The sequence below is a fragment of the Tachyglossus aculeatus genome, unplaced genomic scaffold (genome assembly GCF_015852505.1).
Source record: "Tachyglossus aculeatus isolate mTacAcu1 unplaced genomic scaffold, mTacAcu1.pri scaffold_101_arrow_ctg1, whole genome shotgun sequence".
In the NCBI taxonomy this organism is placed as follows: domain Eukaryota; kingdom Metazoa; phylum Chordata; class Mammalia; order Monotremata; family Tachyglossidae; genus Tachyglossus; species Tachyglossus aculeatus.
In genome coordinates, this window is record NW_024044842.1 from 2106122 (window position 1) to 2121247 (window position 15126).

The window sequence follows — 15126 nt, forward strand, 5'->3', positions numbered from 1 at the left end:
TGGGTTCTAATCCCGACTCTGCCACTTGTCAGCTGTGTGACTTTGGGCGCGTCACTTCACTTCTCTGGGCCTCAGTTCCCTCATCTGGAAAATGGGGATTAAGAATGTGAGCCCCACGAGGGACAACAAGGTCCCTCGGTCACACAGCAGTCAAGTGGGAGAGTCGGGATTAATAATAATAATAATCATAATGATGTTTGTTAAATGCTTACTATGTGCCAAGCACTGTTCTAAGCGCTGGGGAGGTTACAAGGTGATCAGGTTGTCCCACATGGGGCTCACAGTCTTAATCCCCATTTTACAGATGAGGGAACTGAGGCACAGAGAAGTGAAGTGACTGGCCAAAGGTCACACAGCAGTCAAGTGGCAAAGTCGGGATTAATAATAATAATAATCATAATGATGTTTGTTAAATGCTTACTATGGGCCAAACACTGTTCTAAGCGCTGGGGAGGGTAGAAGGTGATCAGGTTGTCCCACATGGGGCTCAAAGTCGTCATCCCCATTTTACAGATGAGGGACCTGAGGCACAGAGAAGTGAAGTGACTGGCCCAAGGTCACACAGCAGTCAAGTGGCAGAGTCGGCATTAATAATAATAATAATCGTAATGATGTTTGTTAAATGCTTACTATCTGCTAAGCACTGTTCTAAGCGCTGGGGAGGTTACAAAGTGATCAGGTTGTCCCACGGGGGGCTCACAGTCTTCATCCCCATTTGACAGATGAGGGAACTGAGGCACAGAGAAGTGAAGTGACTGGCCCAAGGTCACACAGCAGTCAAGTGGCAGAGTCGGGATTAATAATAATAATAATCATAATGATGTTTGTTAAATGCTTACTATGTGCCAAGCACTGTTCTAAGCGCTGGGGAGGTTAGAAGGTGATCAGGTTGTCCCACATGGGGCTCACAGTCTTCATCCCCATTTGACAGATGAGGGAACTGAGGCCCAGAGTAGTGAAGTGACTGGCCCAAGGTCACACAGCAGTCAAGTGGCAGAGTCTGATTAATAATAATAATAATAATGTTTGTTAAATGCTTACTATGGGCCAAGCACTGTTCTAAGCGCTGGGGAGGTTAGAAGGTGATCAGGTTGTCCCACATGGGGCTCACAGTCTTCATCCCCATTTGACAGATGAGGGAACTGAGGCCCAGAGAAGTGAAGTGACTGGTCCAAAGTCACACAGCAGACAAGTGGCTAGAGGTGGGATTAGAACTCACGTCCTCTGACTCCCAAACCTGGGCTCTTTCCACTGAACCACGTTGCTTCTTCCTGCCGCATCCTGTGTCACCTTCCGTCACCTTCCACAGTCACTTCTAGACTGTGAGCCCGCTGTTGGGTAGGGACTGTCTCTATATGTTGCCAATTTGTACTTCCCAAGCGCTTAGTACAGTGCTCTGCACACAGTAAGCGCTCAATAAATACGATTGAATGAATGGACAAGGCCTCCAAATCCATCGATTTTAGAACTTATAGTAAAATTAACAAAGTGTGGCTCCAGTGGCGCAATCGGTTAGCGCGCGGTACTTATAGGACGGTACGGGCGTGGGCAATGCCGAGGTTGTGAGTTCGAGCCTCACCTGGAGCACCTTTTTGTTATTCCCCGAATGCTTTTCATTCTACCCATTAGGAGCGCTTCCTCTTCCACACCTAATAATAATAACTGATAATAATGTTGGTCTTTGTTAAGCGCTTACTACGTGCCAAGCACTGTTCTAAGCGCTGGGGGGGATACAAGGTGATGAGGATGTCCCACGTGGGCCTCACAGTCTTAATCCCCATTTTACAGATGAAGGAACTGAGGCCCAGAGAAGTGAAGTGACTTGCTCAAAGTCACCCGGCTGACAAGTGGCGGAGCCGGGATTAGAACCCACGACCTCTGGCTCCCAAACCCGGGCTCTTACGACTGAACCGCGCTGCTTGATAATGGTATTTTTTAAGTGCTTACTATATGACAAGCACTGATCTAAGCGCTGAGGGAGATACAAAGTCATGAAGTTGTCCCATGTGGGGCTCACAGTCTTCACCCCTATTTTACAGATGAGGGAACTGAGGCCCAGAGAAGTGAAGCGACTTGTCCAAAGTCACCCACCTGACAAGTGGCGGAGTCAGGATTAGAACCCAAGACCTTTGACTCCCAAGGCCGGGCTCTTTCCACTGAGGCACGCTGCATAATTCTCATGGTACTTTTCGACGAGATAGGTGGGGCACTTAACAATAATAATAATAATAATATTTGTTAAGCGCTTACTATGTGCCCAGCACTGTTCTAAGCGCTGGATAATTATGGTATTTGTCAAGCGCTTACTATGTGCCAAGCACTGTTCTAAGTGCTGGATATTTATGGTATTTGGCAAGCGCTTACTATGTGCCAAGCACTGTTCCCAGCGCTGGATAATTATGGTTTTTGTTAAGCGGTTAGTATGTGCCCAGCACTGTTCTAAGCGCTGGATAATTATGGTATTTGTCAAGCGTTTACTATGTGCCAAGCACTGTTCCCAGCGCTAGATAATTATGGTATTTATCAAGCGGTTACTATGTGTCCCGCACTGTTCTAAGCGCTGGTTAATTATGGTATTTGTCAAGCGTTTACTATGTGCCAAGCACTGTTCCCAGAGCTAGATAATTATGGTATTTGTCAAGCGCTTACTATGTGCTGAGCACTGTTCTACGCCCTGAATATTTATGGTATTTGTCAAGCGCTTACTATGTGCCAAGCACTGTTCTACGCGCTGGATAATTATGGTCTTTGTCAAGGGGTTAGTATGTGCCCAGCACTGTTCTGAGTGCTGGATAATTATGGTATTTGTCAAGCGTTTACTATGTGCCCAGCACTGTTCTAAGCGCTGGTTAATTAGGGTATTTGTCAAGCGCTTACTATGTGCCAAGCACTGTTCTACGCGCTGGATATTTATGGTATTTGTCAAGTGCTTACTATGTGCCAAGCACTGCTCCCAGCGCTGGATAATTATGGTCTTTGTTAAGCGGTTAGTATGTGCCCAGCACTGTTCTAAGCGCTGGATAATTATGGTATTTGTCAAGTGTTTACTATGTGTCCAGCACTGTTCTAAGTGCTGGATAATTATGGTATTTGTCAAGCGCTTACTATGTTCCTAGCACTGTTCTAAGCGCTGGTTAATTATGGCATTTGTCAAGCGCTTACTATGTGCCGAGCACTGTTCTAGGCGCTGGATATTTATGGTATTTGTCAAGCGCTTACTATGTGCCAAACACTGTTCCCAGCGCTGGATAATTATGGTCTTTGTTAAGCGGTTAGTATGTGCCCAGCACTGTTCTAAGCGCTGGATAATTTTGGCACTTGTCAAGTGCTTACTATGTGCCCAGCACTGTTCTAAGCGCTGGATAATTAAGACATTTGTCAAGTGCTTACTATGTGCCCAGCACTGCTCTAAGCGCTAATTATGGTATTTGTCAAGCGCTTACTATGTGCCAAGCACTGTTCTAAGCGCTGGATAATTATGGCATTTGTCAAGCGCTTACTATGTGCCCAGCACTGTTCTAAGCACTGGTTAATTATGGTATTTGTCAAGCGCTTACTATGTGCCAAGCACTGTTCCAAGCGCTGGATAATTATGGTATTTTCATTCATTCATTCATTCAATCGTATTTATTGGGCGCTTACTGTGTGCAGAGCACTGTACTAGGCGCTTGGGAAGTACAAATGGACAACATATAGAGACGGTCTCTATCCAACAACGGGCTCACAGTCTAGAAGGGGGAGACAAGTGTCCCCGTAAGAAGGGATATAACCCCTGGATTTTTAATAATTCTCCCACACTCTTATCGGTGTCTCGAACACCATTTTTCTCCATAACCGGAGTAGGTGGTCAGCGACGAAGTTGATACGATAGTTAAGGTGGGATATCATAATAATAATAACAATAATGGCATTTGTTAAGCCCTTACTCTGTGCAAAACACTGTTCTAAGCGCTGGGGAGGATACCAAGTGATCAGGTTGTCTCGCAGTCAATCATTTAGACTGTGAGCCCACTGTTGGGTAGGGACTGTCTCTAGATATTGCTAACTTGGACTTCCCAAGCGCTTAGTACAGTGCTCTGCACACAGTAAGTGCTCAATAAATACGATTGAATGAATGAATGAATCCCTATTTTACAGATGAGGGCACTGAGGCCCTGAGAATAATAATAATAATAATAATAATAATGGCATTTGTTAAGTGCTCACTATGATTGAATGAATGACTGAATCCCTATTTTACAGATGAGGGCACTGAGGCCCTGAGAATAATAATGACAATAACAATAATGGCATTTGTTAAGTGCTTACTATGATTGAATGAATGAATGAATCCCTATTTTACAGATGAGGGCACTGAGGCCCTGAGAATAATAATGACAATAACAATAATGGCATTTGTTAAGTGCTTACTATGATTGAATGAATGAATTCCTATTTTACAGATGAGGGCAATGAGGCCCTGAGAATAATAATAACAATAACAATAATGGCATTTGTTAAGTGCTTACTGATTGAATGAATGAATCTCTATTTTACAGATGAGGGCACTGAGGCCCTGAGAATAATAATAATAATAATAATGGCATTTGTTAAGTGCTTACTATGATTGAATGAATGACTGAACCCCTATTTTACAGATGAGGGCACTGAGGCCCTGAGAATAATAATGACAATAACAATAATGGCATTTGTTAAGTGCTTACTATGATTGAATGAATGAATCCCTATTTTACAGATGAGGGCACTGAGGCCCTGAGCATAATGATAATAATAATAATAATAATGGCATTTGTTAAGTGCTTACTATGATTGAATGAATGAATGAATCCCTATTTTACAGGTGAGGGCACAGAGGCCCTGAGAATAATAATAATAATAATAATGGCATTTGCTAAGTGCTTACTATGACTGAATGAATGAATTAATCCCTATTTTACAGATGAGGGCAATGAGGCCCTGAGAATAATAATGACAATAACAATAATGGCATTTGTTAAGTGCTTACTATGATTGAATGAATGAATCCCTATTTTACAGATGAGGGCACAGAGGCCCTGAGAATAATAATAATAATAATAATGGCATTTGCTAAGTGCTTACTATGACTGAATGAATGAATTAATCCCTATTTTACAGATGAGGGCAATGAGGCCCTGAGAATAATAATAATAATAACAAAAATGGCATTTGTTAAGTGCTTACTATGATTGAATGAATCCCTATTTTACAGATGAGGGCACTGAGGCCCTGAGAATAATAATAATAATGACACTTGTTAAGTGTTTACTATCTGCCAGGCACTGTTCTAAGCACTGGGGCAGATAGAAGGTAATCAGGGGACCGACGTGGGGCTCACAGTCTTAATCCCCATTTTACAGAAGAGGGAACTGAGGCCCAGAGAAGTGAAGTGACTTGCCCAAAGTCACACGGCTGACAAGTGGCGGAGTCGGGATTTGAACCCATGCTCTCTTTCCTCTGAGCCACCCAGCTTCATAAGCGTTTTGATCATTGTTGCAGCAGTTTCTATTCAGCCACAGCCTAAGGCAGCCTCCACCCCTTCCTCCCCCTCCCACATTTACAGGGTCTCAGATCAATCAGTCGGTCAATCAATCGTATTTATTGAGCGCTTACTATGTGCAGAGCACTGTACTAAGCGCTTGGGAAGTACAAAATGGCAACATATAGAGACAGTCCCTACCCAACAGTGGGCTCACAGTCTAAAAGGGGGAGACAGAGAACAAAACCAAACATACTCACAAAATAAAATAAATAGAATAGATATGAACAAGTAAAATAAATAAATAAATAAATAGAGTAATAAATATGTACAAACATATATACAGGTGCTGTGGGGAAGGGAAGGAGGTAAGATGGGGGGATGGAGAGGGGGACGAGTGGGAGAGGATGATGATGTGGATGATTGCCTTGATCTCCACATCAAGGAGATCATTGATTGATTGATTGATTGATCTAGAAACACGTCACTCCCGTAATAAGGCTTAACAAATCACTTCACTGCTCTGTGCCTCAGTGACCTCATCTGGAAAATGGGGATTAAGTCGGTGGGCCCCACGTGGGACAACCTGATTACCTTGAATCTTTTCCAGCGCTTAGAACGGTGCTTGGCACATGGTAAGCGCTTAACAAATTCCATTATTATTATTATTATTATTATTATTATTATTACAGTACAACTAGTAATTGGCTACACGCTTTCTGCCCATAATGATCTTACAGTCTCTAAGCTTCTGTCTGAGCATTTTCATCCTTGTCTTCATTCACCCTTCCCTCAGCCCCACAGCATTATTATTATTATTATTAACATACTATCATCATTATTATCTTTGTCATAAGTATGCCCCACGCGTTAATGGTGGAGGAAAAAATGTCCTTCGAGCCGGAATCGAACCAGCGACCTAAGGATAACTAAGTACGTCTACTACAGTCCTCCGCTCTACCAGCTGAGCTATCGAAGGCTCTCCTTTGGCCTACCCTTGTCAGTTCTTCCTCAAAGGTTTACCTGCTGAGGGCCTCAGCAATTCCTTCATTCAATCGTATTTATTGAGCGCTTACTGGGTGCAGAGCACTGTACTAAGCGCTTGGGAGGAACAAGTCGGCAACATCTAGAGACGGTCCCTACCCAACAACGGGTTCACAGTCTAGAAGGGGGAGATAAGACAACAAAACAAAAAGCAATTTATTCGTTCAATCGTATTTATTGAGCGCTTACTGTGTGCAGAGCACTGGACTGAGCGCTTGGAAAGTACAATTCAGCAACAATTCAGTTCTCCCATCTGTAAAATGGGGATGAAGACTATAAGCCCCCCGTGGGACAACCGCTTACTATGTGCAAAGCGCTGTTCTAAGCGCTGGGGAGGTTCCAAGGTGATCCGGTTGTCCCACGGGGGGCTCATAGTCTTCATCCCCATTTTACAGGTGAGAGAACTGAGGCCCAGAGAAGTTAAATGCCTTGCCCAAAGTCACACAGCTGACGATCGGCGGAGCTGAGATTTGAATTCCTTACCCAACTTCATCCCCATTTTACAGATGGGAGAACAGAGGCCCAGAGAAGTTAAATGACTTGTCCAAAGTCACACAGCTGACAATTGGCAGAGCTCAAATTTGAATTCCTTACCCACCAACGGGCTCACAGTCTAGAAGGGGGGGAGGCAGACAACAAAACAAAACATATAGATGGGGGTCCAAATCGTCAGAATAAAGAGAATTATAGCTACATGCACATCATGAACAAAATTAATAGAATAGTAAATATGTACAAGTAAAATTCGTTGTCTGTGGACTTATTACTCTACTTATTTATTTTATTTGTACATATCTATTCTATTTATTTTATTTTGTTAGTATGTTTGGTTTTGTTCTCTGTCTCCCCCTTTTAGACTGTGAGCCCACTGTTGGGTAGGGACTGTCTCTATATGTTGCCAATTTGTACTTCCCAAGCGCTTAGTACATTGCTGTGCACATAGTAAGCGCTCAATAAATACGATTGATGATGATGATGATGATGGACTTTATGTGGGACAGGGACTGTGGATTTCCCGAGGGTGTCCCTATCTGGAAAAATCTCTCAGGGGAAGGGAGATGTCAGAGTTAGCACAAATTCCTGGATGGAGATAAATAAAGTTGTGTTGGCTCGTTGGTCTAGGGGTATGATTCTCGCTTCGGGTGCGAGAGGTCCCGGGTTCAAATCCCGGACGAGCCCAGTTTTTTTTCTCCCCTTCATTAGCCGGAAAGAGTCACGGGCCTCCTAATAATGATGGTATTTGTTAAGCGGTTACTATGTGCAAAGCACTGCTCTAAGCGCTGGGGGGGATACAAGGTGATTAGGTTGGCCCACTTGGGGCTCACAGTCTTCATCCCCATTTTCCAGATGAGGGAACTGAGGCCCAGAGAAACAGCGTGGCTCAGTGGATCAATCAGTCAATCAATCGTATTTATTGAGCGCTTACTGTGTGCAGAGCACTGTACTAAGCGCTTGGGAAGTCCAAGTTGGCAACATATAGAGACAGTCCCTACCCAACAGTGGGCTCACAGTCTAAAAGGGGGAGACAGAGAACAAAACCAAACGTACTAACAAAATAAAATAAATAGAATAGATATGTACAGGCAAAATAAATAAATAAATATAGTGATAAATATTTACAAACATATATACATATATATACATATGTACATATATGATATACCATCATAATAATGATGGTATTTGTTAAGCAGTTACTATGTGCAAAGCACTGTTCTACGCGTTGGGGGGGATACAAGGTGATTAGGTTGTCCCATTTGGGGCTCACAGTCTTCATCCCCATTTTACAGATGAGGGAACTGAGGCCCAGAGAAGCAGCGTGGCTCAGTGGATGGTATTTGTTAAGCGGTTACTATGTGAAAAGCACTGTTCTAAGCGCTGGGTGGGATACAAGATGATCAGGTTGTCCCACTTGGGGCTCACAGTCTTCATCCCCATTTTACAGATGAGGGAACGGAGGCCCAGAGAAGCAGCGTGGCTCAGTGGAAAAAGCCCGGGCTTTGGAGTCAAAGGTAGTGGGTTCAAATCCTGCCTCCGCCAAGTGTCAGCTGTGTGACTTTGGGCAAGTCACTTCACTTCTCTATATATATGTTTGTACATATTTATTACTCTATTTATTTTACTTGTACATATCTATTCTATTTATTTTATTTTGTTAATATGCTTGGTTTTGTTCTCTGTCTCCTCCTTCTAGACTGTGAGCCCACTGTTGGGTAGGGACTGTCTCTATATGTTGCCAACTTGGACTTCCCAAGCGCTTAGTCCAGTGCTCTGCACACAGTAAGCGCTCAATAAATACGATTGATTGATTGGGCCTCAGTTACCTCATCTGTAAAATGGGGGTGAAGACTGTGAGCCCCCTGTGGGACAACCTGATGGCCTTGTTACCTCCCCAGCGCTTAGAGCAGTGCTTTGCACATAGTAAGCGCTTAATCAATGCCATCATCATTATTATTATTAATATTATTATCATCATTATCTCGGTACCGCCGCTCCCTCCGAGTTTGGGAATGAGATCCCTTCTCCATTGGGATGAGAATTCAGGGCCGGTGGTCGCCCTTGAGGAGGGGTGATGGAGGGGAGGGAGAAGTCTCATCCTTGGAGACCCCCAAGGGTGTCACCCTCTCCACTGACCCTTTGTCATCCTCGTTTGTGGTCCGAGAGGCCCCGGGGGCTCAAATCCTTGTCGAGGCCGAAGAGATGGGAAGCGGTTGGGAATGGGTGGAGGATTGGAATTCGCAAAATACTTCTTCCAGAGAGGCCTAGCTAGCAAAAAGGTCGCGCCCAACGTGGGGCTCGAACCCACGACCCTGAGATTAAGAGTCTCATGCTCTACCGACTGAGCTAGCCGGGCACCTGCTCCTAACCCCCTTAGGGAGACCATGGAATCTGTTTTTTGGTCCACAGTAATAATAATAATAATAATAATGATCATCATCATCAACAATCGTATTTAGTGAGCGCTTACTGTGTGCAGAGCACTGAACTAAGCGCTTGGGAAGTACAGGTTGGCAACATATAGAGACAGTCCCTACCCAACAATCAATCAATCATATTTATTGAGCGCTTACTATGTGCAGAGCACTGTACTAAGAGCTTGGGAAGTACAAATTGGCAGCATACAGAGACAGTCCCTACCCAACAGTGGGCTCACAGTCTAAAAGGGGGAGACAGCGAACAAAACCAAACATACTAACAAAATAAAATAGAATAGATATGTACAGTCTTAATCTCCATTTTTACAGATGAGGGAACTGAGGCTCAGAGCAGTTAAGTGACCTGCCCAAGGTCACACAGCAGACTTTTGGCGGAGTCGGGATTCGAACCCACGACCTCTGACTCCAAAGCCCGGGCTCTTTCCACTGAGCCCGCTCAATAAGTATGATGGAATGAATAATCTCAATGTTTCAATTTCCTATAACGCGAGGATCACTGCTGAGAAACTCCTACATAAAGGCCGAAATTGCTCAGTTGGGAACGCGTTAGACTGAAGATTTCAAAGTCCCTGGTTCACTCCCGGGTTTCGGCATTCGTTCATTCAATCAATGGTATTTATTGAGCGCTTACTGTGCGCAGAGCACTGGACTAAGCGCTTGGGAAAGAGAAATCGGCATAAGATTGAGACGGCCCCTACCCAACAACGGCCTCACAGTCTAGAAGGGGGAGACAGGCAGCAAAACAGAACAAGTAGACAGGTGCCAGTACTATCAGAATAAATAGGATTATAGCTATATTAATCATTAATAAAAAAGAGTAATAAATATATACAAATATACAGAAGTGCTGTGGGAAGGGGAAGGGGGTATGCCTTTTGTACCTCAGCGCTTAGAACAGTGCTTTGCACATAGTAGACGCAGTGCACTGAACCAATCAATCAATCAATCGTATTTATTGACGGTTTACTGTGTGCAGAGCACTGTACTAAGTGCTTGAGAAGTCCAAGTTGGCAACATATAGAGACAGTCCCTCCCCAACAGTGGGCTCACAAAACTGATTTTGGGTCCATGTAATAATAATAATAATAATAATGATAGCATTTATTGAGCACTTACTAGGTGCAAAGCACTTTCCTAAGCGCTGGGGAGGTTACAAGGTGATCAGGTTCGTGAGTAGCAAACAGTGGATTACAGTGGATTACAAATTGTTGCCAATTTGTACTTCCCAAGCGCTTAGTACAGCGCTCTGCACATAGTAAGCGCTCAATAAATACGATTGATGATGACGATGGATTAGAGGTGAGGATGGCCTTGATTCCAGCAAAATAAAAGTTGCATTGGCCGGGAATCGAACCCGGGCCTCCCGCGTGGCAGGCGAGAATTCTACCACTGAACCACCAATGCTTCCAAAATCTATTCCCTCCTTTCCCTATTTGAGTTTCTAGCCGGCCCTTACTGCCAGAAGATTAAAGAGAAGAAAGAGTTAATTAATAATATTAATAATAATGGTATTTGTTAAGCGCTTACTATGTGCCAAGCACTCTTCTAAGTAATGGCGCAGATCCAAGGTCATCAGGTTGTCCCACGTGGGGCTCCCAGTCTTCATCCCCATTTTCCAGATGAGGGAACTGAGGCCCAGAGAAGTGAAGTGACTTGCCCAAAGTCACACAGCAGACAGGCGGCGGGATTAGAACCCACGACTTCCGCCTCCCAAATCCGTAGTCTTTCCACTGGGCCACGCGGCTTCTCTTCACAAAGACCACCTTCGCACTAAATTGTAAATTCCTCCAAGGCAGACACTAATTCTAGGCTATGTTCATTCATTAATTCATTCATGATGATTAATTCATTCATGCAATCGTATTTATTGAGCGCTTACTGCGTGCGGAGCACTGTACTAAGCGCTTGGAATAGTAGTAGTAGTAGTAATGGCATTTATTAAGCGCTTACTATGCGCAAAGCACTGTTCTAGACTGTGAGCCCGCTGTTGGGTAGGGACTGTCTCTATGTGTTGCCGGCTTGTCCTTCCCAAGCGCTTAGTACAGTGCTCTGCACACAGTAAGCGCTCAATAAATACGATTGATTGATTGATTGATTGATTGGGGAGTACAAGTTGGCAACATATAGAGACCGTCCCTGCTCAACAACGGGCTCACAGTCTAGAAGGGGGAGATAGACAAGACAAAATAATAATAATAATAATGGCATTTATTAAGCGCTTACTATGTGCAAAGCACTGTTCTAAGCGCTGGGGAAGTTAGAAGGTTATCAGGTAATAATAATAATAATAATAGTAATGGCATTTATTAAGCGCTTACTATGTGCAAAGCACTGTTCTAAGCGCTGGGGAAGTTAGAAGGTTATCAGGTAATAATAATAATAGTAATGGCATTTATTAAGCGCTTACTGTGTGAAAAGCACTGTTCTAAGCGCTGGGGAAGTTAAAAGGTTATCAGGTAATAATAGTAATGGCATTTATTAAGCGCTTACTATGTGCAAAGCACTGTTCTAAGCGCTGGGGAAGTTGCAAGGTGATCAGGTTGTCCCACGTGGGGCTCTCAGTCTTAATTCCCATTTTCCAGATGAGGTAACTGAGGCCCAGAGGAGTGACTCGCCCAACGTCACACAGCGGCGGAGTCGGGATTTGAACCCAGGCCTCTGCCTCTTTTCCACTGAGCCACGAAACATATGTATTTCTTTACGCGCTTAGTATCAATCAATCAATCAATCAATCGTATTTATTGAGCGCTTACTGTGTGCAGAGCACTGTACTAAGCGCTTGGGAAGTACAAGTTGGCAACCTAAGCGCTCAATAAATAGGATGGAATGAATTTACTTGTCTATGTATGCATTTATTTTCCGACTGTCAATGCCGGTCGTGATGGAGAAGATGATGAAAAGTCAGAATTTGGGGAATTGGTGGCTGGAATCACAGCAAGCATTTCTTCTAAACCACTGTTTGCTACTGAAAAACGGGAATGAAAATAATTAAAATTATTTGTGCGGGACGAGGTGGCCGAGTGGTTAAGGCGATGGACTGCTAATCCATTGTGCTCTGCACGCGTGGGTTCGAATCCCACCCTCGTCGATTCCCTTTTATTTTCTGTAAACTCCTCATCCTTCTGTAAACTCGTTGGAATAACGATGGTACTTGGTAAGCGCTTACTATGTGCCAAGCATCATCATCATCATCATCATCAGTCGTATTTATTGAGCGCTTACTATGTGCAGGGCACTGTACTAAGCGCTTGGGAAGTACTGATCTAAGCGCTGGGAGCGGGGACTGTTGTGTCTGTTAACATTTGACTGTGTTGTACTCTCCCAACCGCCTGGTACAATGCCCTGCACATATTTATTTATTTTATTTGTACATATTTATTCTATTTTATTTTGTTAATATGCTTGGTTTTGTTCTCTGTCTCCCCCTTCTAGCCTGTGAGCCCGCTGTTGGGTAGGGACCGTCTCTAGATGTTGCCAACTTGGACTTCCCAAGCGCTTAGTACAGTGCTCTGCACACAGTAAGCGCTCAATAAATACGATTGATTGATTCCCATCTACTGAGAGCTCACCTCCTCCAGGAGGCCTTCCCAGACTGAGCCCCTTCCATCCTCTCCCCCTCGTCCCCCCTCCATCCCCACCCATCTTACCTCCTTCCCTTCCCCACAGCACCTGTATATATGTATATATGTTTGTACATGTTTGCTACTCTATTTATTTATTTTACTTGTACATATCTATTCTATTTATTTTATTTTGTTAGTATGTTTGGTTTTGTTCTCTGTCTCCCCCTTTTAGACTGTGAGCCCACTGTTGGGTAGGGACTGTCTCCATATGTTGCCAACTTGTACTTCCCAAGCGCTTAGTACAGTGCTCTGCACACAGTAAGCGCTCAATATTGATTGATAATAATAATAATAATGATGGCATTTATTAAGCACTTACTATGTGCAAACCACTGTTCTAAGCACTGGGGAGGTCCCAAGGTGATCAGGTTGTCCCACGGGGGCTCACACTCTTCATCCCCATTTTACAGATGAGGTAACTGAGGCCCAGAGAAGTGAAGTGACTTGCCCAAAGTCACCCAGCTGACAATTGGCGGAGCCGGGATTTGAACCCATGACCTCTGACTCCAAAGCCCGGGCTCTGTCCACTGAGCCACACTGCTTCTCTATAAATACGATTGAATGAATGAAAAATAAATGGACATACTAAGCGTTCAATAAATACCACCGATTGATTCTTCACTTGTCCCAGGCTTACGTTTGTCTGCCAGGCTACTAGAGCGTGAACTCCATTTATTCATTCACTCATTCAGTCGTATTTATTGAGCGCTTACTGTGTGCAGAGCACTGTACTAAGCGCTTGGAAAGTACAATTCGGCAATAAAGAGAGACAATCCCTGCCCACACCGGGTTTCCAGTCTAGAAGCGGGGGGGAGACAGACGTCAAAACACTCAGGAATCTGCTAATCGATCAGTAAATCAATTAATGGAATTTACTGAGTGCTTATTGTGTGCAGAGCACTGAACCAAGCCCTTGGTAACGAAGGAAACTGATTTTGGGTCCATATAATAATAATAATAATAATAATGATAGCATTTATTAAGCACTTACTATGTACGATTTTGGGCCCATATAATAATAATAATAATAATAGCATTTATTAAGCACTTACTATGTACGATTTTGGGCCCATATAATAATAATAATAATAATAATAGCATTTATTAAGCGCTTACTATGTGCACTGTTCTAAGCACTGGGGAGGTTACAAGGTGATCAGGTTGTCCCACGGAGGGCGCACAGTCTTAACCCCCATTTTACAGGTGAGGTAACTGAGGCCCAGAGAAGTGAAGTGGCTTTCCCAAAGTCACACAGCTGGCAATTGGCGGAGTCGGGATTTGAACCCAGGACCCCCGACTCCAAAGCCCGGGCGCTTTCCACTGAAACGAGAGATCACCTTTCGGGTCATCCTTGCTTTTAAAAACCCCGGGCATTCGGGACTGAATTAAGATTTTAAAGTGATCGCAAAAACAAGCCACCCCAAAGTTTGGGCTGTAGTAGATATACTCGAAGAACACCTCTTCAACTCGAAGTGAAATGTAGTTTTATTTGATGGAATGCACGATTCATTGGCCGGATTCCAGGAAGACGGTAAATTCAGGCATATATAACTCGTATTTATTGAGCGCTTACTGTGTGCAGAGCACTGTACTGAGCGCTTGGGAGGTACAAGTCAGTAACATCTAGAGACCAACGGCGGGCTCACAGTCTAGAAGGGGGAGACGGCCAACGAAACCAAACACGTGGACGGGTGTCAAGGCGTGAGAACGAAAAGAATTAAAGCTAAATCAATCAATCAATCGTATTTCTTGAGCGCTTACTGTGTGCAGAGCACTGTACTAAGCGCTTGGGAAGTACAAGTTGGCAACATATAAATGCACATCAATAACAAAATAAATAGTAAATATGGACAAGTAAAATAGAGTGATAAATCTGTACCAACATAGATACAGGTGCTGCGGGGAGGAGGCGAGACTGGCTGGATTTGGTGACGGATTGGATGCGATTTCATAATGATGACGGTATTTGTTAAGCACTTACTATGTCCCAAGCACTGGGGGAGACAGAAGGTGATCAGGCTGTCCC

The 15126-nt window shown here is 43.9% G+C and overlaps 6 non-coding genes across 6 annotated transcripts; 3 read left to right on the forward strand and 3 right to left on the reverse strand.

The window, feature by feature from the left end:
• The first annotated feature begins 1493 nt into the window (after nucleotides 1-1493).
• Nucleotides 1494-1587, forward strand: TRNAI-UAU. Its single transcript has 2 exons — nucleotides 1494-1531; nucleotides 1552-1587. It is a non-coding gene; the product is annotated as a tRNA-Ile (tRNA).
• Nucleotides 1588-6388: 4801 nt separating this feature from the next.
• On the reverse strand, nucleotides 6389-6476 carry TRNAY-GUA. Its single transcript is given in 2 exon segments — nucleotides 6389-6424; nucleotides 6440-6476. It is a non-coding gene; the product is annotated as a tRNA-Tyr (tRNA).
• Nucleotides 6477-7648: 1172 nt separating this feature from the next.
• On the forward strand, nucleotides 7649-7720 carry TRNAP-CGG. Its single transcript has one exon. It is a non-coding gene; the product is annotated as a tRNA-Pro (tRNA).
• A 1602-nt stretch (nucleotides 7721-9322) lies between these two features.
• On the reverse strand, nucleotides 9323-9395 carry TRNAK-CUU. The gene has a single exon. It is a non-coding gene; the product is annotated as a tRNA-Lys (tRNA).
• A 1415-nt stretch (nucleotides 9396-10810) lies between these two features.
• TRNAG-GCC lies at nucleotides 10811-10881 on the reverse strand. The gene has a single exon. It is a non-coding gene; the product is annotated as a tRNA-Gly (tRNA).
• A 1602-nt stretch (nucleotides 10882-12483) lies between these two features.
• Nucleotides 12484-12565, forward strand: TRNAS-GCU. The gene has a single exon. It is a non-coding gene; the product is annotated as a tRNA-Ser (tRNA).
• The last annotated feature ends 2561 nt before the right edge of the window (nucleotides 12566-15126 follow it).